This window comes from Apium graveolens, chromosome 11, assembly GCF_009905375.1.
Source record: "Apium graveolens cultivar Ventura chromosome 11, ASM990537v1, whole genome shotgun sequence".
NCBI lineage: Eukaryota > Viridiplantae > Streptophyta > Magnoliopsida > Apiales > Apiaceae > Apium > Apium graveolens.
In genome coordinates, this window is record NC_133657.1 from 182229757 (window position 1) to 182252185 (window position 22429).

Consider the following 22429-nt stretch of genomic DNA (forward strand, 5'->3'; position numbering starts at 1 on the left):
GCAAAGCACGCAACACTGCTCTAACTACTGGATCCAAGGCACACATTGGCCTAACTTGACCATCGATATGGTCTGACCACGAATCTGGTCCACACAAAGAAAACTATCCAATTCTAAAGCATTTCAATATGATAAACAATAGAGTTCAATAAAACCAGATCATAATCAATAACCATAAAAAATTTGTAAAAGAGCATGGTAAAAATTCATAGTTATCAAAAAGGGTATGTCAAAATACATAAAAGAAGTGGCCTCCAGCCGGTAGGATAATCGAATATTAGATGAATAGTGTTTTTACAAGGTTTTAGTACTTTGATATCACAAGGTATGGTTGAGTATAAAAGTTTCTGTATGTGTAACAATTCTATTCCAGTGTTTGGTATATATGATGGATATATATTTATGGAGTAGTATCTTATTTGTGTGGTTTAGTATCTGGTAAATCAACAAGAAATGGTTTATAAAGAATAAGGCTTACGGCTCAAAGATCAAATGCTGTGGCTCAGGTTCAAGGCTGAAGGATTCAAAATGTGTACAATATAAAACATAACTATTTTGGGTGTTAACAATATGTCACAGGAGAATTTAGAAATATTAGCATTGTATTTGGAGAAAGGTTTAGAAATACTTGCCTTATCATAATCGATTTCAACTTCACTTGTACTTGTCTAATGACCCCATTCAACAATCACTCGTCTGTTTCTCTTATGCCTCGCTTCTATCCTCTGATCACTTGCGGTATTTTCTACATGTCAATTCTATTTTCTGATCACCTGCTTCTCTTTCTTACGCCTTGCTTACTCTGCTAGGCATCATAAGTATCTATTAATATTTAACTCATACCATTCTATTCGACATACACTTCTATCTACCCTTCGTTTTACTCAAATCCGATTAACGGATTGAAAGTTACGCTATAAACAAGTAATCACCGAACATATAGACCGACAGTCAACCAACAAGTCACATATAACACATAACACGTTAAATAATCAATGCCATCCCATTTATAAAGAAGTCTCGGGTCATAAACAGGCTTTCGGTTACTTAAAATGATTTTTAAAACATTTTTCGGAATTAAAACGGGTTGTTGGATCAATTTTGGAGTAATAAACAGGGTTCGGTTGGCCAATTCTGGCTCCGAAATAATTTTAGAATAATTATCGAGCCTTGAAAATAATTTAGAATAATATTTTAAAGCTCGAAACTATTTTTCGGAATTTTTCAATCATTTTTAAATAATTAAATCTAATTAAATAAGTAATTAAAATCAATTAATAATTAATTAAATCAATTAATCAATTAATTTTCAAATTAATAAACCAATTAATCAATTAAAAATTAACTGAAATTAATTAACTAATTAATTCAGATTTATTTTTGAATTAAAAATAATTTTCGGAATTAAAATACTAATTTTTAGAATTTTCAGAAATTAAAAATGAATTTTTTTAATAAAAATAAATAGGAAATATGATTTTTAAACATTTTTAAAATAGGAATCCAACTTTTGCAACCTCTGGAAAGTTCAGGGACTGAACTTCATCGTTTTCAAAAGTTGGGGTACTAAACTGCAATTTTCCAGCCCTTCGCCGGAAAACTGTCGGGTTCGCCGGAGAACTCAACTCCGGCCTCCTCCCACCACCACAAACTCGAGATTTAATCTATACTTCACAAGGAACACAACCATGCCATCAATTCATTCTAATCATCCCGGAATTAGCCGGAAAATGATCAAGAATCTCGCCGGTTTCCGGCGAGTTCGACGAAAACTTTAAAACCTAACTCCCTCTTTTACAGACCTCGTTGATTCATGAAACTTATACGACTAGATTGCAAATTTCACAGAGAACATAACCCACTATAACACAACATCAATCTATCTCAGAATAAGAAACCCCCAAATTTCAATTAAGAACATTGATACGGGTTATAAACCCTAATTTTAAAATTCGAAAATCAAACTCAAATTTGAACATGTTATTGAACTCCAAATCAGACGTATGACATATGAAAATCATCAGGAAAACAAGCTCTACAACATGCAATCATCAAATCATACAAACAATCATCCGAACAAAAATTCATATTTTTAATAATTTTAATTCAAAAATAAATAAATTTTCAGAAAATAAACCTTTGGTTCTGCAGTGAAACAAAGCTCAGAATCTGATAGAACACTTCAAATCCTTCATTTTGGTTACTCAAGCTTTGAAAACAGAGATCGGTAACGCCTTCGTTTTGCTGTTTGATTCTTAGAATAGTTTATGTAATTAGGGTTTTTCTCTGAAAATTATAGAATTAACTATCTGCAAATGATTTTGATACGAAATAAAATACGGTAAAAGTCTATTTATAATTACAGAAAATTGGTATCCCGTTGGATCATTCCGGATATAAAATGGTACATTTATTTGTAAAAACTAATCCAAACGATATCGGTTTTCGAGATAATTATCCAAATTAGTACAATTTGTACCGCGGTCTAGGTCTCAGCGCCTGGTTACACGTATTACGAGGTGATAATTGTGATAGTTTAATAAAAAGCTCCCGTTTCTCGAAAATACGAGTTTTATTGATTTACCGAAACGAATATTGTATCGAAAATGTTGCGCCGGGACCCGCGCAGGACAAACCGTACGCCGAATCGAAAAAGTCGAAACATGGAATATGCTCGGAATATTACAATTAGGTTAGGAAGGAGTTCTCGGAAAAGTTTCGGGTTCTAAAATCGTAACAACGGATGACGTCGATTGGTTCCCGTTTTTATAAAATAGATTTTAAATACTCGGAAAAAGATTTTAGAAATTTCAGATGATTCTTATAAATCCATAAACCAACATAAAAATAATTAGGAAGATATGAAAATTATCTATATTTTATTTTGGACATATAAAAATTAAAATACTCAATTAATATTATTTTTGAATATCCAAGTACAGATAACATTTAACAGTTAACTCACAGAATAGATAATGTACACACATAATAATTGTATAATAGCAAAAATAATTACACGATATATCCCGGATATTACATCCTTCCCCCCTTAAAAGGATTCTGTCCTCAGAATCTCCTAAGAAAACAAATGAGGGTACTTTTCTCTCATATCACTTTCTAACTCCCAGGTTGACTCTTCAACCTTTGGATTTCTCCACAATACTCTTACTAACTTTACCACTTTATTCCTCAATATTTTCTCTCTATTCTCTAGAATCTCTAACAGATTCTCTACATATGACCAATCTTCCTGAAGCTCTATTGGCTCATATTCTATTACATGCCTGAAGTCTGGATTATATTTCTTAAGCATTGATATGTGAAAAATATTATGAATGTGCTCCATTTGCGGAGGTAACGTTAACTCGAAAGCTATTTTGCCAACGTGCTTTAAAATTTCAAAAGGTCCGACATATCTTAGGCTCGGTTTTTCTTTCCAAACCTCGTTAATCCCTTCCACGGCGCTACTTTCAGTAGTACTAAGCTTCCTTCTTTGAATTCCATGTCTTTCCTTGATTGATCTGTTTATTTCCTTTGACGGTCTGGTACGGCTATCAATCTCTTCTGGATAACTTCAATAACTTCCTTTGTCTGCTATACTAATTCAGGTCCAAGTATTTTGCGCTCTACTGCTCCATCTTAATACACTAGAGATCTGTATTTGCGTCCATAAAGGGCTTCTTAGGGTGACATCCCGATACTAGCGTGATAACTGTTGTTGCAAGCAAATTCTATCAGAGGTAAATGCTCGCCCCAATTTCATTTGAAATCAATAGCACAAATACGTAATAAGTCTTCTATTTTCTGGATTATTCTTTCACTTTGGCCATCCGTCTCTGGGTGATAATCTGTACTCATATTCAATCTTGTTCCTAAACATTCTTGAAAACTCTTCCAAAATATCGAATTAAATCTTGGATCTCGATCAGATACGATAGACACAAGAATTTCATGACGAACTACAATTTCCTTCAGGCACCTATGGATCAACTTATCGAGCAAAAATCTTTCGTTTATAAGCAGAAAATGAGCTGGCTTGGTAAATCTATCCACTATAAGCCAAATGGCATCATGATTAGTTTTTGTGCTTGGTAACCCCAACTATGAAATCCATGGTGATATGCTCCCACTTCCACTCTGGAACTTCCAATGACTGTAACAGTCCACTTGATCTCTGATGCTCTACTTTAACTCTGTTGACATATATAACATCTGCTAATTCATTCTGCAATTCCCCGCTTCATATCTAACCACCTATAATTTCCTTTAAATATCTATACATCTTGGTACTCCCTGAATGGATTGAATACCTCGAATTATGAGCTACCTGTAAAATTTCATCCTTCAATTCCATCACTGGTGGAATCCAAGTTCTAGAAGAAAACCTAAGAATACCTTGATCGTCCTTTTTGGGTGCACTATTCTTCCCATACTAAATGATTTATATCCTGATTCATTACCTCTTCCTGACACTTCTTTATCTTTTCTAACAATTTTGATTGAAAAGTTATACTTATACTTTCTTACTCCTTTTTGGATTATGCACTCTGACTTCCAATTCCAACTTCTAGAATTCCATAGATAATTCTTCTCGTACAGTCTCTATGTTCATTCTCTCTCCTTCTTGCTCATCTCTTGCCACTACATTTGCTTTTCCTCGAGAGTTCATACTTCAACTCTTGTGGTCCGTATATATCTCACATCTTTCTCTATACTTATAATATTTCCCAATCTTTCAAAACGAATATTATTGTTGCTTTTAATCCCCAGTTATGAGTAGGGTACTTCTGCTCATAAGGTTTCGGTTGTCTGGATGCATATGCAACAACTTTATTGTTTTGCGTCAACACACATCCTATTCCCTTACGAGAAGTATCACTATAAACTACCAAATCTCCCTGATGCTTTCAAAGTGATAAAATAGGTGTTGTAACCATTCTTTCATTTAACTCCGCAAAACTTTCTTCACCCTTCTCCATTTCATATAACCTTCTTGCTTTTCCTGGTTAACTTCATCTCGAATATTACAACTTTCAAGAAATCTTTCACAAATTTCCAATAATAACCGGCCCATGATAAAACTTCTTACTTTTGTTGGTGCTTCTGGTCTTTCTTTATTCATACTATCTTTAAATTTTCTGCTGAATCCCCTTTTTGTCTCCTCCTTACTGACTGTCTATACTAAGAATTATACCTCCTGCCATTAAAGTTTTCACCTGGTAAACTCTTTTTATACCGCTTCTTTCTTCTTTGACTCCTCAGCTATCATTGTATAGGTTGCATGGTTCTTCTTAATTAACACAAGTATATCTTATCCAAATTCTTCCTTCAAAATTCTACTCATCAAATTTAAATATCACTGGTATATCCGTTCATCCCACTAACATTTCTAGAATTTTATAACAACAGTACTGAGTTCTGAAAATTATCTTTGATACATCCATAAGTTAAATTTTCACTTGGTAATATACCCAGTCTCAAATCAATCTTATAAAAATACCTTGCTTCGTTCATTTAATTAAACAAATCATTGGTTCGAGATAACAGATATCTGCTCTTGAGAATAACCTTGTTGAGCTTTCGCTAACATATAATCTCACACTTTCATCTTTCTTATTAACACATCGTGCTAGGGCACTTTAAGGGGTACGCTAGGTCCAGTTGCTTTTTCTTCTATTTATCTCCTAAGTTTCCTCTGGTAACTTCTTTATTTTATCTGGTGCCATTTTGTGCGGGGCTTTGGACACTGGCTTCATTTCAGGTGCCAAATCAATCATAAATGCATTTTCTTTATCTAAAGGAAATATTGGTAACTCATCTGGAAACATATCTTGAGACTGTAAAATCTTCAAGTTCGATTTGCTCCTGACTCTTATTTATAATCGCCATAGCACTTATATTCTGGTCGCTGTAATCTTAAATCATTCTTAACAAGTTCTTTACTTTCCTTTGTCCTTTAAACTTCTTCATGTTCTTATTTGGTGTCTTCAGAACTATCTTCCAGCACGACGGTCTACCTGGGCAACACACTTGAATAGTTAATCCACTTCTTAGAATAATGTCAAATCCTCTTATCTCAAATGATATCAATTCTTCACAGCTTATTGCCAGAAATATCAATTCCGCCATTGGTACTTACTTATTTAATAACTGCACGTTCTTAACTTGCTATTCCTTTAGTCATAAACTTATTGATTCGACAGGATAATTCATCTTATCAATAAAACCTTGAGAGATATACGATCCAATTGCTCCCACATCTTTCAATACTTTAACACATAATCTTCCACGTCATCACATCCATATTCTAAATAACATATCGCAAATTCTCGTTCTTGGAAATGTATCCCTTATTGAAGTAGATTCCTTTGACTCGTAATGCATCCCTGGCTAGGGCCAGTGATTTGCAATTCTCACCATATGCCCTTGTTTCCTTTCCATGCATGAGAGGTAGATGAGACTTTGCCCGCTGGGTGTATAATATGTTGACTTTTGTTTAAAAAGCTCTCACAAAGAACAACGGTACAATGAAACAACTAGAAGGATTCACAATTTTAATAAACTTAGAGTTGAAAAGAAAGAAGAAGTAATGATTTGAATATGAATGAGACAACCACATTGGTACTTAAGATGGCCAGTCTTTCATACCGTATGGCATACAGCACATGATTAGGTGGCGTCCCACCAGACTCTTCATCATTCCGACAGAGTGTCTCATCATAACACTGTTTTTCCCAATCAGAAAACAAAACCCGAGGGGAACAATTAAATTTGAAAGGAATGCAAAATCCTTCTTTTTGATATTATCAGAAAGAATTTATTAAGAAAAGGAGTTCAGACATTTTAGGAATTAAAAAGGAATATACGCTGTAATGTTGAGGACGAGGATGGTACCATTGGTCACCATCCATATTTCACTTGTATTCATCTTTCGAGCTTGCTCAATCATTTCCCAATTGTATCACATAACAACTTTAGAAGTATGCTAAAATGCCTTCTCAACTAAGCATTATGGTAGATTCTTACTCATTAAGTCTCGCGTCTATAACGTCGCACCTACACGTATAATACTTTAACAATTTGATCATAATGGCGTTCTTATCAGATAACCTTGAGTTCCCTCTTTTTAATTTGGAATAACCGTAAATCATTCAACATAACGATCATTTTATTAATAATATTCTTCCTTTAGAAAAGTCTGGAAATTTTCCCAATCTTCTTCGGTCATGCTTAGGCTTCCGTTTAATCAATAAATTCTTCGAACTCTGATAATCCCAGTAATTGGATGAATAGTTACTCCGTACGCTGGTTTTGTTGTTAATCCTATCAGACAATTCTTGCACTCACTTCCTCATAATCGCAGGTTACCTCGTTCTCCGAATTAACAATACTGAGTCTGAAACAACATCCTTCCAGATAATCCGGGTCTTTTAAAAAATCAGAAACTCAAGTAGTAACTTGACAACCAAGGTTTAAAACTTATTTTATTTAAAAAGGCTTTTAGAAATTTTGTGAGGAAAAATCTTTTTCGAAAACTTGTTAAAAATTTTGAAAATTTTGAAAATCACACCTCCGGTTGTCCTTACTGTATGAGTTGGTTATTTTCCTTCTTATGACCAGATACCAAGTTAAATAAATGATCACCCAAAGATCCATTCACTTTCATTTATCTCCTTTCCTTCATTAGGTCTATTACTTTCCGTAATCAATGAAAACTTCCGCTGTCGTTGCACGTTATCTTATTCGTAGCTTCACATTAAGGCTCCCATACTGGTAGTACTCCCGTTAACCACTTTGCAATCATTGAGTGGAACAGATTATCCAATAGTCAACAAGTCAGCTAATGTCACATCATCTTGTTAAAATGTTTATCACTTCATTACAACACCATTTTCTAATCTCAAGAAATCTTCAAATCCCTAATCTCCTCTAACTCTCTCTTTTCAACACTTTTCTACTTAATTTCACAAGCTAGTCATGAGTGGCCTAATTACTAATAGCTTCTTTTAACCGGATACAGCCATCCTCCAAAACACTTGAATCTTCTTTCTAAACTCCTTCTCACCTTAATTTATATCTCAATACTCACCGTTTACTGCCGCTATCGCGTCCCTTCTCGCAAACGCTGTTGTTTCATTGGAAAGGTTTTTAAACTAAGGATGTAGAATATGGTGTATAATAGACAGAAAAGATACATTCATAGTTGAATGTTCAAAAGAACAAGAATAAGCAAATGAAGGTTCTTGAATAGGTAGTCTCATATCGAGAGATGATAGAATAGCGTTGAATAAATTGGAGAGGCGCAACTATCATAACAGAAGGTTATACCGCTAATACTGATGGAAGATCAAGGCGCAAATCGAATCTGAGAGAAGATGACGATCCTTAAACGGAAGGTTCCAAATGATCAGTTGATGCAGGGAAATCAGGATCTGCCATTGCCGTTACCTGGATATCACGTCGCTAGTCAAGAATCCCGAATCACAACACGAACCGTGCCGGAGACCTACTATACAGTCGCACTCAACCTCACAATGACCTATCTTTCTATTTCCTATTCCTAATCATAACCCTCTACCCAATCCCGACAATCTAGGCTTGTTTCAGTGACTTATAACCTGTAGCTCTGATACCAACCTGTGGCGTCCTCCAAACCCGGGTCAGAAGTTTGGGGTCCACAACACATAATCAATATATAAACCTGTATATATAAAATATTATTTGTAATGACCCTGCTTTACATAACCACAGATCGCAACAGGTTAAAGTATGAAAACAAGCCACCACCTTAACTTTTATTACAACGTACCACATCCCAACTAATTTAGTTTACAAGTGATAAAAAAAAATTATTCTTCAACCTTGCTATCTCACTACTACCATAAGCTTTTGCTAGCTCGATCAATCATAATCTGGAATCCTAGCTCGAACATTGAACTGGGAAACCTCGCTATCAACCGTATCCTTCTTAACTGTAGAATACATAAAAAGATTCGCAAGAGTGAGCTAACTAGCTCAGCAAGTCATATTATCAATAACTGAGGTTAAACAATAATAAACGAGGTGATTCAAAAGAATCAAGTTTCCTATTAAACAGTCAATAAAATTGGATATTCATTTTAAGTTTTTAAAACCAAGGTTAGGCTGCTGATCAGTCACGCACTAACCCCGAGCAAAGCACACAACACTGCTCTAAGTACTGGATCCAAGGCACACATTGGCCTAACTTGACCATCGATATGGTCTGACCACGAATCTGGTCCACACAAAGAAAACTATCCAATTCTAAAGCATTTCAATATGATAAACAATAGAGTTCAATAAAACCAGATCATAATCAATAACCATAAAACATTTGTAAAAGAGCATGGTAAAAATTCATAGTTACCAAAAAGGGTATGTCAAAATACATAAAAGAAGTGGCCTCCAACCGGTAGGATAATCGGATATTAGATGAATAGTGTTTTTACAAGGTTTTAGTACTTTGATATCACATGGTATGGTTGAGTATAAAAGTTTATGTATGTGTAAATAATTCTGTTCCAGTGTTTGGTATATATGATGGATATATATTTGTGGAGTAGTATCTTATTTGTGTGGTTTAGTATCTGGTAAATCAACAAGAAATGGTTTACAAAGAATAAGGCTTACGGCTCAAAGATCAAATTCTGTGGCTTAGGTTCAAGGCTGAAGGATTTAAAATGTGTACAGTATAAAACAGAACTATTTTGGGTATTAACAATATGTCACAAGAGAATTTAGAAATATTTGCATTGTATTTGGAGAAAGGTTTAGAAATACTTGCCTTATCATAATCAATTTCAACTTCACTTGTACTTGTCTAATGACCCCATTCAACAATCACTCGTCTGTTTCTCTTATGCCTCGCTTCTATCCTCTGATCACTTGCGGTATTTTCTACATGTCAATTCTATTTTCTGATCACCTGCTTCTCTTTCTTACGCCTTGCTTACTCTGCTAGGCATCATAAGTATCCATTAATATTTAACTCATACCATTCTATTCGACATACACTTCTATCTACCCTTCGTTTTACTCAAATCCGATTAACGGATTGAAAGTTACGATATAAACAAGTAATCACCGAACATATAGACCGACAGTCAACCAACAAGTCACATATAACACATAACACGTTAAATAATCAATGCCATCCCATTTATAAAGAAGTCTCGGGTCATAAACAGGCTTTCGGTTACTTAAAATGATTTTTAAAACATTTTTCGGAATTAAAACGGGTCGTTGGATCAATTTTGGAGTAATAAACAGGGTTCGGTAGGCCAATTCTGGCTCCGAAATAATTTTAGAATAATTACCGAGCCTTGAAAATAATTTAGAATAATATTTTGAAGCTCGAAACTATTTTTCGGAATTTTTAAATCATTTTTAAATAATTAAATCTAATTAAATAAGTAATTAAAATCAATTAATAATTAATTAAATCAATTAATCAATTAATTTTCGAATTAATAGACTAATTAATCAATTAAAAATTAACTGAAATTAATTAACTAATTAATTCAGATTTATTTTTGAATTAAAAATAATTTTCGGAATTAAAATACTAATTTTTAGAATTTTCAGAAATTAAAAATGAATTTTTATAATAAAAATAAATAGGAAATATGATTTTTAAATATTTTTAAAACAGGAATCTAACTTTTGCAAACTCTGGAAAGTTCAGGGACTGAACTTCATCATTTTCAAAAGTTGGGGTACTAAACTGCAATTTTCCAGCCCTTCGCCGGAAAACTGTCGGGTTCGCCGGAGAACTCAACTCCGTCCTCCTCCCACCACCACAAACTCCAGATTTAATCTATACTTCACAAGGAACACAACCATGCCATCAATTCATTCTAATCATCCCGGAATTAGCCGGAAAATGATCAAGAATCTCGCCGGTTTCCGGCGAGTTCGACGAAAACTTTAAAACCTAACTCCCTCTTTTACAGACCTCGTTGATTCATGAAACTTATACGACTAGATTGCAAATTTCACAGAGAACACAACCCACTATAACACAACATCAATCTATCACAGAATAAGAAACCCCCAAATTTCAATTAAGAACATTCATACGGGTTATAAACCCTAATTTTAAAATTCGAAAATCAAACTCAAATTTGAACATGTTATTGAACTCCAAATCAGACGTATGACATATGAAAATCATCAGGAAAACAAGCTCTACAACATGCAATCATCAAATCATACAAACAATCATCCGAACAAAAATTCATATTTTTAATAATTTTAATTAGAAAATAAATAAATTTTCAGAAAATAAACCTTTGGTTCTGCAGTAAAACAAAGCTCAGAATCTGATAGAACACTTCAAATCCTTCGTTTTGGTTACTCAAGCTTTGAAAACAGAGATCGGTAACGCTTTCGTTTTGCTGTTTGATTCTTAGAACAGTTTATGTAATTAGGGTTTTTCTCTGAAAATTATGGAATTAACTATCTGCAAATGATTTTGATACGAAATAAAATACGGTAAAAGGCTATTTATAATTACGGAAAATTAGTATCCCGTTGGATCATTCCGGATATAAAATGGTACGTTTATTTGTAAAAACTGATCCAAACGGTATCGGTTTTCGAGATAGTTATCCAAATCAGTACAATTTGTACTGCGGTCTTGGTCTCAGCGCCTGGTTACACATATTACGAGGTGATAATTATGATAGTTTAATAAAAAGCTCCTGTTTCTCGAAAATACGAGTTTTATTGATTTACCGAAACGAATATTGTATCGAAAATGTTACGCCGGGACCCGCGCTGGACAAACCGTATGCCGGATCAAAAATTCGAAACATGGAATATGCTCGGAATATTACAATTAGGTTAGGAAGGAGTTCTCGGAAAAGTTTCGGGTTCTAAAAACGTAACAACGGATGACGTCGGTTGGTTCCCGTTTTTATAAAATAGATTTTAAATACTCGGAAAAAGATTTTAGAAATTTCAGATGATTCTTATAAATCCATAAACCAACATAAAAATAATTAGGAAGATATGACAATTATCTATATTTTATTTTGGACATATAAAAATTAAAATACTCAATTAATATTATTTTTGAATATCCAAGTACAGATAACATTTAACAATTAACTCACATAATAGATACTGTACACACATAATAATTGTATAATAGTAAAAATAATTACACGATATATCCCGGATATTACATCACGTGGAAATACTATAGCTGTTAATTCCAAGTCATGTGTAGGATACTTCAATTCATGTGGTTTCAGCTGTCTCGATGCATACGCAATCACCTTGTTATGTGGTATTAGCACACAACCCAGACCCTTATGTGAAGCATCACTGAAAATCACAAAGTCTCCTTGATTGTCTGGTAATACTAACACTGGGGCTGTAACCAACCTCTCTTTCAATTCTTGAATACTATCTTCACATTCTACATTCCATTCTAACTTCTGATTCTTCCTAGTCAACTTAGTCAATGGCGTGGCAATTTTCGAGAAATCTTTAACAAATCTTCTATAGTATCCCGCCAATCCTAGAAAACTTCGCACTTCCGTAGGTGTCTTTGGTCTCTCCCAACTCATAATTGCCTCAGTCTTTGCCGGATCCACTTTGACTCCTTCACATCCAATAACATGTCCCAAAAATTGAACTTCCTTTAACCAGAACTAACATTTAGAAAACTTGGCATACAACTTCTTCTGTCGGAGTATCTCCAATACTATCCATAGATTTGCATATGTTCTTCTTCTGACCTTGAATATATAAGAATATCATCAATGAATACCACTACAAACTTGTCCAAATACTTTTTAAATAACCGGTTCATCAGATCCATAAATGATGCAGGGGCATTAGTCAACCCAAAAGGCATTACTAAGAACTCATAATGTCCGTATCTTATCCTGAATGCTATCTTCGGGATGTCGTCTACTTTGATCTTTAATTGATAGTATCTTGATCTTAAATCAATCTTGGAAAAGCAATTAGCTCCTTTCAGCTGATCAAATAAATCATCTATCCTTGCTAGCGGGTAACGATTCTTAATCGTCATCTTATTCAACTCCCGATAGTCTATACATAACCTCATGCTTCCATCCTTCTTCTTTACAAATAGAATAGGTGCTCCCCATGGCGACGTACTTGGCCGTATCACTCCTTTGTCCAACAATTCTTATAGCTGGCTCGCCAACTCTTTCATTTCTGCTGGTGCCATTCTATAAGGTGCCTTCGAAACTGGTTCCGTGCCTGGTGCAAGGTTGATCTCAAACTCAATTTTTCGATCGGGCGGTAAACCTGGTAGTTCATCTGGAAACACATCTGGAAATTCGTTGACTACGGGAATATCTTCCATGCTGAGGCTCTCTCTTTCTGAATCTACTATATAGGCTAGGAATGATTCGCAACCTTTCCTAAGCAATTTCTTAGCCTGGACGATTGTAAAAAACAGTTGCTCTTACCTCTGACCCTTAAATACCACTTTCTTTCCATTCTCCGTCTTTAAATACACTTTCTTAGATTTACAATTTATTTTAGCATTATTCTCTCCTAACCAATCCATGTCTAAGATTATATCAAACTCCCCTAACTTGAAAAGTATCAAGTCTGCTGAAAATTTATGTCCCGAAATATCAATCTCACACTCAGGACATAATTGACTCACATAAATCTTCTCTTGGTTCACAATTACCACATCTATTACCTCGTTCAAGGATATTTTATCGCATTTAAGTTTATCAACAAAAGTTTCTGATATAAAAAATCTAGTAGCTCCAGAATCAATCAATATCTTAGCTTCAACATTATTCATTAAAAGTTTACCTGCTATCACCTTGGAATACTGAACATCGTCCTTCATCTTTAAATCAAATGTCCTTGATGCTGCTTGTGGAATTGCTGTAGATGGTGGAGGTAATCCCAATACCTCAGCTGGCATGTGTGCACTAGTACTTGCCACATTCATCAAAGCCTTAACTTGTCCGGTTGACTTGCAATCCCTAGCTATATGTTCAGTCTTTCCACACTTATAGCATGTAACTCCCGGCTTCGGTACCTTACACTCATTAGCCAAGTGTCCCTCCTGGTTGCATCTATAGCATGTCATGTTCAGCTTATTACAGACTTCTGGGTGTCTTTTTCCATAATGCTTGTGCTCTGGTCTCTGAAATCTATTTTCTCCAACTTGTCCTTGGCTTGACTGGTTATTCCCCTTAGGATCTTGTCTCTTATTCAAATTTCCCTTCTTCTAAAAACTTCCACCTTTATGGAATCCAATCATTTTCACACTCCTTTCTTGTGAGCTTCTGGCTTCAGACTTCTCTCCATAAAATGGAACCTTTCTCTTTTTGTTATCCTTTTCTTTCCTTGACTATATCCCATTACTCTCAATCATAGCAGCTTTTTGTACTACTCCAGCATAACTATCAAGCTCAAATACAGCCACTCTATCTCCGATCCAAGGCTCTAATCCTTGTTGGAACCTCTTTGCTTTTTCCTCCTCAGTGTTCACATACTTCGTCATAAACCATGACAGCTCCGTAAACTTCTTCTCTTACTCCAATACAAACATACTTCTTTGCTTCAATTCAAGAAATTTAAGATTCATTCGATTCTGCATGTACTTAGGGTAATACTTTTCCAGAAATAACTTCTTAAACCTTTCCCAAGAAACCGGCTGATTTGCCTCCATAGCTTTCACTGAATCCCACCAATAGATGACTTCACCTTTCAAAAAGTAAGTAGCATATGGCGTCTTTCAATCTTCTCCCAGCTGAACCAATTCAGAAGCTCTTTCCATTTTCTTAATCCATGTGTTAGCTATTACTGGATCAGTGGTATCATGAAATGCAAGTGGATTCACATTCTGAAAAGCTTTGAAAGTGACACCTTGTCGAGGTGATGCTGATGGATCAGGTGGTTGGTGTGGTTCATGGTTATCTTAGTTTTCAAATTGTTGTTGAAGAATTCTTTGTTGTTGAGTTATATCATTTGTTTTCTGTTGTAAGGTTTCCAGCAATCGAAGAATATTAGGATCTGTGGTAGAAGTTGTTGTCTGGTTCTTCTTTTTAGGTGGCATGATCCTGATATAAAAGTTATATCAAAATATGTATGAACAATACATATAATTTAAAGTTAGGGTGTCACAAGTCATTATATTCACATATACGATCGGGTTTCAAATTAAATAATAAGGGTGATGCATATATGGCATAAGAACAATTGAAAGCAAATGGAACGATAGTGCATAATTATCGAAATTAAGGTCAAGGTATATCAAGATCAAAATAGAGTCTGAATCTAGGGATAACATGCTTTAATTTAAAGGAAAACAACAGGGAATTCAAAAAGTCCAACAACACTACAACATAAAAAGTGGATAATGAAAAGAACTAAGGCTCCACTCCATTAGAACGGGGTCCGGTAGTCTTCTCCTCATGAAGCATCTTCACGATACTCTGGAGCTCGTCTACAATCACCTGGATAGTATACTGGCTGGTACGGTCTCTATGCGGTGGCATCTCATCAAGCTTAGTGTTAACGTACTGAACCAAGGTCTCAAGTCTCGCAATTATCTGCTCCTTAGGCTTTCCTCCATAATTTTGGCTGTCCGGATACACGTTCTTCAATCGCTCTAACAGTTGATCGTACTTGCCCTGAAGCCTGTCGAACTCACGCCTCAACTCAGCATACACGAAGAAAGCAATGGTGTCAGACGGTTCAGAGGTTGACGAGGAATGTGCCCTTTGCTGCCAAACAGTGCATAGATTTATATAAGAGAATTATTAGCGGATGACTCAAATATCCTATACTTACACTCTCGCATAATATTTTATAACCTATGTATATATCCTATAACCTATTTGGGTTGTCCAGGGACTCTAAACCGTAGCTCTGATACCAAAACCTGTCACGCCCCAATTTTAACAAAAGACACTATACAAATAATTATGATAGTTAACAAAAGGAAATAAATACACTAAATCCAAGATCTTACAGTTTAGGGTTTGGAACAACCCAATACTATTAACTATTACAACCTGATTCAATATCGAGTCCTCACACAAAAGATCACTAATCTACCTGAGCTCGAATATACAAATCGACATCACAAGTCTTACGTGCTGTCTGCTTGAATCTAACCATATCTGCTAGCTGAAATATCAGGGTCAAAGCAAGTAGTAAGCCAAATGCTTAACAGGTGCTATAGTATACATAAACATAAATAAAAATAACAATGGAAATGTGAGATTCAACAATATAGTAACAAGAGATAAACTTTCAGGGTGATGGCATCTTTTATTTGTAACAAAAAAATTAAAAACCATTTCTTTATCAAAACCATTTTATGACGCTACAGGTTACAGCCGGTGATCAGCCGAGAAGTAATCTCGAACCTCGCTGGGTTCTAGAACATTAATGGGATCCCTAGGAAACATTTAAGCCTATAACTTAAAAGCGGAAAGGACTTGCGTCTCAGTCCAGATCCACTATTTAAAGATAACATTCGTCCCCCTTTGGGACTGAAAATCCACTTTTAACTTTTTATTTTAAAAACTGATGCTAAGTGACGTTTAATTTCTTAAACAGTGAACCTCTTTATCAAAGGTTCTAGATCAACTTCGAAGCATATGAAATAGGTTCAGTAAATGTTAAGGCCGTGATCAATTATATTGATACCTTATCGAATGGAATTGCAAAATTTTTATTCACAAGGGATTTGGTAATGAGGTTTAACAGGATTTTTGAATAGTATAAAGGACTAAGTCAAACTAGGTTCAATATAATGGTTCAGATAAGACATAGGTATTAAAATATAAGTGTTAGGTAGTGAATCACACACAAGGGGGGGGTTAATGTGTATTCTGATTTTAGGCTTTTCTTGAAAGATAATGGTTGAACAAAGTAAATCAAATCTTGTATAGAAAAGTGTTCATGCAGAAATTAAGCTTGCATAAAATAAAGAACACAGATCTTCAAAACTCAGTTAATTTTTGTATTAAAAATTAAGATGCTTTGCTACAAAATTTTTAAGCTCTTCTAAGTTAAAGAGCCCAGCTTCTTCTCAAGAGTGTTACAAGAATTTTTTTTGATCTAAATTGTTACTCCTAACTAGAAGACCAGTGTTAAATTTATAACTCAGTTAACTGCTAGTTTACATAGTGGATAATAGACATGCTATTAGCTTTTCTAAACTGTCACTTATCATTTCTATTTATAGAAGAGCAAATTTTCCATTTCTGGCTTAGAATATCTTTAGCATCCCGTGTTTATTTTAATCTTCCTCTGTCAGTTAATCTTTGCCATTGATCTTGCACACTCTTCAAGCTGCTTTTTGTAGACTTGTCAATCCAGCTGTTGGATTATTTGTTGATTGTTTATCTTGGATATAAAATGATCTGCACTTCTGTACTTTGAGACTGTACTTCGAGATCCCCAGTTTGATTCATTTGAACACTTGATATCTCGACAAGTTTAAAGGCTTATCGAGATGTCTGGTACAAATTCATGCATGTTAACAAGACTAACCCCAAGTTTAAAACTGATGGAAGATAAGATTAAAACATAAAGTTTGTTAAAATTACAACTTGTACACCATAAGATTCAACAAGTTCCAGGATTATAGGAATCAGGTAAAGACATTGTTTACATCTGCTTCCTATCTAAGTTTATCCTTCAAGTGATCAAGAATTTCAAGTTCTTCTATGATGAGAGTTCCACTTGGAGCTTCCACAAGTTTTTGCCTTGCTGCCTTAGAGTACCCTTGGTTCAGATACTCTAACCTGAATCTTGAGAATTCACCAACTTTAATTTTTAGAAATCTACCATCTTTAGAAATTCTGCTCAATCCTTTTGTTTTCAACTCTTCTGATCTTTTTATAAACATATCTATTTGTTCATCATGCTTCTTTTTTCTTTCTTCAGCTTCAGCCTTATCTCTTCTCTTTGTTTCCTCTAGTTCAATCAACCATTCAGCCAAAGTTGATCTCCAAGTCCTTGTAACAGTGTCCTTGCCTTTTAACAAACTTAGGACTCTCTTAATTTCTGCAGGAGTCAAAGAATCCATTACGTTTTTGTTTAGAAGAGTGAATGTACTACCCTTAAAATAGACTCTGACTTCTCTCAGTGATACAACCCAGAATTTGACAATCTCCTCAGCTGAATTTTGGAAATGATCTTCATCTGTGATGCACCAATTTAGAGGTAGAAAGTTAGATTCTTTGAAGTAATTACAGATGGCCCTTTTAGCGACTTCCACTTCCTTTACAGACTTGACTTTCTTAGGCTTTCTTCCCACATATTTGATATTGAATTTTAGTGAAGATTTGGCTAAAGGTAGGGTTGTTATTTTCTTGAAGTTTGTGAGGCTTGAGGTGATTGGAATTTTTAGGAAGGAGTTGGCAGTTTGTTTGTAAAGAAATTTTGTCTAAGGTATTTGGGAAGATTTGATGTTAGAGACAGTTGAGGTTGTGAGTTGAGCTGAGGTGTGAGGTGGTTGTGTTTGGATATTTAGGGTTGTTTGAGTTTTAGAGTTATCATGAGGTTTTCTTCTCTTCCTTTCCCTTTTTTTCCTCATGTCTTCATCTTTCTTGTCATCTTCCTTCTTCTCTTCACCCCTACTTCCAGATGGCTTAGTAGACTGACTTAAATTTAAGCCAGAAGAAGTTTGATCATATTTCTTCTGCTCATCATCATCCAAATCATCTTTGTTGATTTTTGTTTTGGGCAAGTTTGCTTCTGCATTATCCAGATATCTTCTCAACAATTTTATCATCTCCTCATCTTCAACAGTCTTGTTCCTTTTTACTTTCAGCTCAGTTTTAAGAGTCATGATGAGCTTTCAGCTCAGTTGAAGAATGTATGCCACTCCCTTGCTAGGTTGTAGATAAGCATCTGGGAAAGCATCTACTTATGCATTCTTCAATTCTGTTAGCAAGAGAGTATCTTCATGAATCACAATTTTGACTTTGCTTATCAAAACATCTAATTCAGATGCCCTCCTAGAGATAAGATAGTTACGGGACACCTGCATACATCTTTCTACCCATGAGTCATTGATGTTGACCACTATTCTTCTTTTCTTGAAATTGTCTTTAGTTACCAAGATCACTCTTATTGAATTTATTGTCCTGTCCAATGTTTTCTTGTAGGTGAAGAAATTGTTACTGAGAGAAACTCTGAGTGCCTTAAGGAGTTCATCAAATTCTCTGCTTTGACTGGGACCCTCAGCTGCATTAAAAAGTCTCTCCATTCCAATATCAATTTTTTGATTTAAACTCTCTTCAACACTTTGGACTTGTTGAGATGACCTTAAGTGTGCCAATCTAGCCTCTATCTCCCCCTTAGTCATGTTCACAGGCATGAGAAGGGGAGTAAGGATTTCAGGTCTTACTTGTTCAGGCAAAGAAGGTAGTGGTATGTTGAGTTTACCCATGATGGCTCCTAAGGCTATCGAATTTTGCATTTAAAGATGCTTATGGGAGTCCATCAGAGTTTAGATGTCTGTTTGTTATCTCTTTACAAGAGATGTCAAAGCCTGAAATTATGCAGTGAGAGAGGAGTTGGAGTCTTGCAATGCTGTGACTTGATCCTGTAGAGACTGAATTTGCAGATTTATTGAGGTGGATCCAGACTGATAAGAGCTGCTAGATGTGCCAAAGTGTTCTCTTACAGCCTCTTTGATCCCTTTCATCAGCAATGCTGAAGGTTGATATCTGTTCTGGTGAAGTTGATCCACCTAGACCTTGGTCTCATTTGAGTGAGTAATTTGTTGCTGGATCACTGTATGGAGATTTGTGAAGGATAGTTTGAGATTTTTGACTTCCTTCTCAATAGAGGCAAGATCCATCCTAGCCATTTGCTCAGAAAAATGCTTGAATTTCGAAGATATCTTCTCTTGAGATGGTATGATCATGTCCATTTTCTCATTCACCAGTTTTCTGATTCTGTCTTCATGACCAGTGAGCTTGATTTCAAGAGCCTTACCAAACAGATGAAATGCTTTGAGCTGAGCTTTGTATACATATGTAATGGCATCATAGACAGCTTCTGGACTTAAGTATTTTGTATTGCTGCCCAGAATAGTAACATACTCTTCTCTAAATCTGGCCAAAACTTGATTTATCTCCAAGGCAAAGTCCTCAGATAGCCATGCATCCACATTCCCATCTGGCTCCGCATCATTGACAATTTTCTCCTTTTTCTCCTCAACTTCTTCATTGTAAGCAAGTATAATGGCTTGATAATCTTGGTTTCTCATGTTTGAAGTTAAAAGATGCTGTGAGATGTTAGCCAGTCCAGAGATTTGCTCTACTAGTAGATCATCTACAGGAGTTGGTTGAGAGGCAGATTCTTGTAGCCACTGAGAGAGTATATGAGGTTGTTGAGGTTTAGAGCTTGATGGTTCATCTGAAACTCCTATGACTGAGATCACAGTTTGACTCACAGATTTCCATGTGGTTATAACAGTGTGTTGTGATCCACTTGTAGTGGGAACCTCCAATTGAATTGGAGGGGATTTGACTGGGTTACTACCATGTACACCAACCTCAAACCCTTGTGTGACTTGTAATACACTGGCACTTGAATGTGCTAAGCTTGCCTCCCCTATGACAGGATCATGGGCAATTATACTCCCAGCTTCAACTGCAGAGGCAATTTCTGCTAGGGTTGTGAGGGGAGTTGTTCCTTTATAAGGAACCTCCAATTAAATTGAAGAGGATTTAGATAGCTCCCCCTCAGGAGTACTACCCTCAAACCTTTCAGTCTATGAGGACTGTTTTGTACATGAAGGTGCATTAGAGATATCCATGGGGTCTTCAGTAAAGACTGATGAATCCCCCATGTTTGTGATGGTGTCATCAAGGTCTACTCCATCATGTAGCCTCTCACCATCTGAATGAAGTGTCTAGGTGGTGAGCAAAGCTTCTTGAGCTAAGTCACTTAATTTTTGATGCACTTGAAAAATAGAGTCAAGTGGAATTGGAATAGAAGAAATATTAGATAGAAGAAATTTTTGCTCAGTTGTGAGTATTGGCAGCTCCCCCTGAATAGATGATGGAGCTTCAAGAGATATGTTCTTACAGTGAGTGCATTCCTTGTTTCTCCTACCATACACTTGAATTGCGTCTTGTGCAGGCTGTGCAGACTCACTCCTGGTTGTTTTTACAACTGCATCCTTTTGGGAGGATGTAGAGGAAGACAAAGTGGTTAGCTCAGTTTGTTTACTTTAATTGGATCTTTTGACCAGAGGCGGTACTCTTTCAGCTTTCTCCTCACCACTCTCATTTAGCACAGCTAGGGTTATCCTCTTTCTCTTCTTTTTACTAACCTCACCTTTTTGAGAAGATTAGGTAGTTGGTTTCCCAGCTTCTAAAGGTTGTGAAAGAATGGTTGCAGCTTGGGAGGTGATCCTGTGTTTGTACTTCCACAGGTTCAGGAATCATAATTGTACTGGATTTTGCATTTGATCTCATGTCAGGCATAAAATAATGATAAGTCCTAAATCTTTCCAACATAAATGGAGTTATTTTCAGACTTACACTGACCTTATTCTTTGTAGTAAGTGAGCCAAATATTATCTTGGACACTTGCTTACAATTGCCTATCTTAGTACTATCTATACCATTCAACAGATGTATGTCAGCTACTTTATTATTTAAAGTGGACATAATAAATCTAGAAAAGAATATTTCCTTACCTCTAGCTGTTAGGGGCATAATCAGCCTGGTTGCAAGTTCTTCCAGGATTAATAGACCAACATTCAGGTGTCTGTTGTGGGCAATTGAAAACACCAGCTTTTGCACAACACTTGAGATCTGTCATATCCAATTTTTTTGCAAGTAAAGGTCCTTACTACAGATTCAAAGATGAATGACCACTCCTTCCTTAGATTGGTTCTATTTAAGCTTGACAGGTTGATTCTCCCACCATAATTGATGAAGTCCATAAACTCAGTCAGCTCATCAGGAGTTGGCACCTCCACCAGATTCTCAGTTGGCAGCCCCAAAGCTCTATTCACATCTTGATCATTGAATTCTATTTGTTGGCCTCCAATTGTGCATGTTACCATAAGAGAGAGATAATTGTTGTTAACATCAGTCCTCACTACAGCTGTAGTCCAGAAATCATGCAGCACATCTAGATTAGTACTGGATTTGCAGTCAAGGCACGTGCAAGATAGGATTCGGACAGCAGTTTTACAAACCCCTTGAAATTATCAGGAGCTTGGTTTGCATCAGTGAAAGCAAGTTAATTAGTTCCTTTCTCCGAGATAGATGCCCTAGCAACATTTTGAGCCATAGTTGATTGATGAGAATTAATGGGTAGGAAAGATTTATGAGAAAGAGTGAAAAATGAGAGAGAAGGTTATAGATTGAAAGCTAGGTCACTTTACATCTCGAAAACTGTAAGTATGTAT